Genomic DNA, 3,739 nt, shown 5'->3' on the forward strand with positions numbered 1-3,739 from the left:
CCCCACCTTAATATATTTCTCAAGTTTGTAACCCATCGTCAGACTGATTACAAAGGGGAATTACATAAGCACGTGTAGTCGTGATAAGAGGTAGGAACGCCAGGAGGAGGCGGCCTGCTTGTGCACCGGTTTCTTCATCCGGTGCATCCATAGCATGAGATCATCCACGATTCGCCTGATGGTGAGGATACTGTGGTGATTTTGTTTTTTGAAGGTCATAGCGTTTCTGGAATCCCAAATCTTCCATAGGATGATGAGGAGGACGGAGTGCCAGATTAACGCATCTACCTGTGTAGGTAGGCGGCAGTCCCAGAGTCCATCAATGGTACTCGAAGGAGAGAGGCCGATCCGTTGCCAAATACGTTGTGAAAGCGGACAGTCTAGGAATATGTGTGAGCTGGGTTCACCATCATATCCGCAGCGCGGGCATACTGAGTCGGTGACGATATGCTTGCGCTGAAGGTTGCTTTTTGAGTTGAGTCGATCCCGAAACAGGAGCCATGCAAAGATCTTCACGCGATTTGGAACGCGTGAAGACCAGATGGCAATGGCATGCACGTCGTCGTCGTCATCGTGGGAGCCCATGGTTAGCGCGTATGCTGCCCTCGTGGAGAACCACATGCCACCGTTGAGGTAGCGCTCGTCCGGTCCTGTCGACAACCGAAAATCCTGCAAGAGAGACAACAAAGCGCACAACTCGGTAGCAGCATCAGATGTTAGGCGGTTCCGTAGGATTGTTTGCAAACCGTGATTCAGGACAACAGCCACACGAGCTAGTGGTATAGTGGTGTGTAAATATAGGCAGGGGAATAAAGTAGCAAGGGGTTGGTTGTGTATCCAAGTATCAAGCCGGAAGTACGTATTAGTGCCAGAGTTCGTGAGTACAAAAGAGATGGCATGGAGTGCTGGCAGCTGTTGATTTATTGTTCGGCAAATAAAGGAGTGGCTATTTTGTGGAGCAATGAGGGCATCTGGGTGTTGTAAGGCGATCCAGTCTAACCAAGGTGTTGTGTCTGGTAAGAGAGCTTTTACAGCAAATTTCATAAGTAGGCATTTGTTTTGCTGATGAAGATTTTTTAGGCCTAGACCACCACAGTTCTTTGGTTTACACACATTTTTCCAGGCAACTAAGCATTGAGCACCAGTGCAAGTTTCCTCCGCAGCCCAAAAGAAGGCTCGTCGAATAGAGTCTAGGGTTTTTAGAACACTCTTGGGAATGGGGAAGACTGACATGAAGTAGACTAGGAGGGAGTCGAGGAAAGCCGATAATAGGATGAGCCTATCCCCTTTGGAGAGGATTTTTGCCCGCCAACCCGTCAAGAATTTACGGCAATGTTCGATGATCAGTAGGAAGGCATTTGTAGGTAGTCATGTGGGTGTTAGGGGAAGGCCTAGGTAGATCTGCGGAAAGCTTGAGGTTGGGCATTGCAAGGTGAAGGCAATGGAGTCTCCCATGGCAATGCTGACGTGCATGGGTACGAATGTTGTTTTTGTGAAGTTGATAGTGAGGCCAGTGGCCATGGCGAAATCGTGAAGGATGTTTTTTAACTGCTGAGCAGCGGGATTGGATGCCTTGGCGATGATGAGGGTGTCGTCAGCATATTGTAAGACGGTTGGCGGGAGATGTGAGAACAGGGGGTGACTGAGGTGAGCTAGGTCGTAGTCTTGCTGGATCATTTGTTGTAGGAGATCAGCAACGATGATGAAGAGGTAGGGCGAGATAGGGTCACCCTGCCTGAGCCCATTTTTGCAATTTATCCAGTTTCCGGGGATCCCATTCAACATCACGGCAGTTTTCCCGGTTGCTAGGAGGTCATGAACCCATGATGAGAATTTTGGCGGGAAGCCGCGGCAGCGTAAGATGGAAGCAAGAGAGTCCCAAAAGAGGGAGTCAAAGGCTTTGCTAAAGTCCAATTTAATGACCATGGTTGGGGCTTTTCTGGTATGGCATGCGCCTATGAGGTCCACAGCGAAGATAAAGTTTTCAGCTATGCTACGCCCTGGGATGAAACCAGTTTGGTTGCCATGGACAAGCAGTGGTATTATTGGTTTTAGTCTGTTGGTAAGCACTTTTGCAACGGCTTTGATGGGACAATTTTGGAGGGAGATCGGGCGGTTTGGTTGCCACTAAAACCAAGATTGACCATATCGTTCGAAGTGAAAAAGATTTACACTATGATCTAGCCATTACTTGATTTGAAGTTTTCAAGTGCTAGATGTAGGAGGAGGCAGTAGTGGCTGCAATCTTGGTGCTAAATGACACATACTGTCCTCACCTGATTTCTAAATAGAAAAAACCCGAAGACCAAATACTCATTTAAACACTGTTTGATTCAGTGCTTCATGAGCATTTTATCTATCATTTTTTTAAAAGTTTGAGTTATCAGGTCTAAAATGGTTCCTCCCCTTTTGTGGTTGCAGTTTTACTGATCTGGACACACCACTTTTATTTGCAATGCTAAAGAAAAAAAAGCGTCTATTGCTTGACCCAATAATATACTATTGATAACAGATATATTTTTTGGATACACCACTTTTCTGGACTTATTTTGAAAAGTTTATGTAGCTCTTCGATCCAGGTTGGTAACTTTCTTATCCATCCATCGATCCTAATACTTACAAGAGTCATGGGAGGTGAAAATGTCCCGTTTGTGCTCACGTTATCAGTATCACCGTCACGATGTCCCTTTTTTTGAGTGAAACACAACAGTATTAGTTTTATTGGTTCAATGCTAAATGACAAAGAGCATAGAGATTCATGTAGCTTTCCAGTTACTTGAAGAAAATTGTGGAGCAAATGAGCTTCATTGCCAAGGATAACCACGTCTGTTTCCTCAACTACTGCAACCGCCCAACTTTGGCTAGTTCATGCTCATCAACTTTCTAGGAAACTTCAATATGTTATAGTATCTACATTGTTTGTTATCGTCACTATTCCATGAGGGGGATGAACAACCGGAAGTGACTCATATGGCCCGGAGTGATCTGGCTCTTGGAGCATACCATGGCTTTTGTAGGGAATGATCGTATCTTGGCTTTCCTAATGTCAAATTTCTCGAGGTACCTGAGATTATCAATCTCCTTGGGGAGCTCATTAAGGTCTGTGCTCCTTAGTCTGAGCCACTTGGGATGAAACATATTATCTTGATGTTCTGCTTCTTCTTCAATTTGTTGTGGCCTTGTAGGTCCAACATTTTGGCCAATCGTAATTGAGAATATGTTACCGTGATAAGGAGCCTTGATACTAGCATGGTGCTTCTGAAGTCACCACTCTCAAGCTGCATGTGTTGGAAACTTGGAACATGTGGTTTGTTGATTTTTGGGGAGTTGTTGGAGTTGAATTCCGTTGTGAATGGAAAGGCAGTGTGCAAATTCAAGTTGCAACATGTGTCATCTTATCAATGAAGGATAAAACATGAGGATGTACCTTGCAAAACTTGAGTTTGCCTTCACGACAAATTTTATTGGGAAGAATAAGGCCTCGAGCAACAAGCACACTGGATCCATGCTCGGCATGACCCAATCAAGTGATCTCATGTCTTTCGATGATCCTGTTTTCAGCAAACCATCAAATGAATAAGCTTGTTTTGCTAAAAGATTGAATCTTAGGGGAAGATGCATAAGTACAAATGTTGACATTGAGTGCATGCGAGGTCATACCCGAATCGGGTAGAGCAAAGGTGTGCTCGCACCAAGAAGAAAGAATACCACATCGCGAGTTTAGGGCATCAGTGGAGAG

Source organism: Triticum dicoccoides, chromosome 6A (genome assembly GCF_002162155.2).
Source record: "Triticum dicoccoides isolate Atlit2015 ecotype Zavitan chromosome 6A, WEW_v2.0, whole genome shotgun sequence".
In the NCBI taxonomy this organism is placed as follows: Eukaryota; Viridiplantae; Streptophyta; class Magnoliopsida; order Poales; family Poaceae; genus Triticum; species Triticum dicoccoides.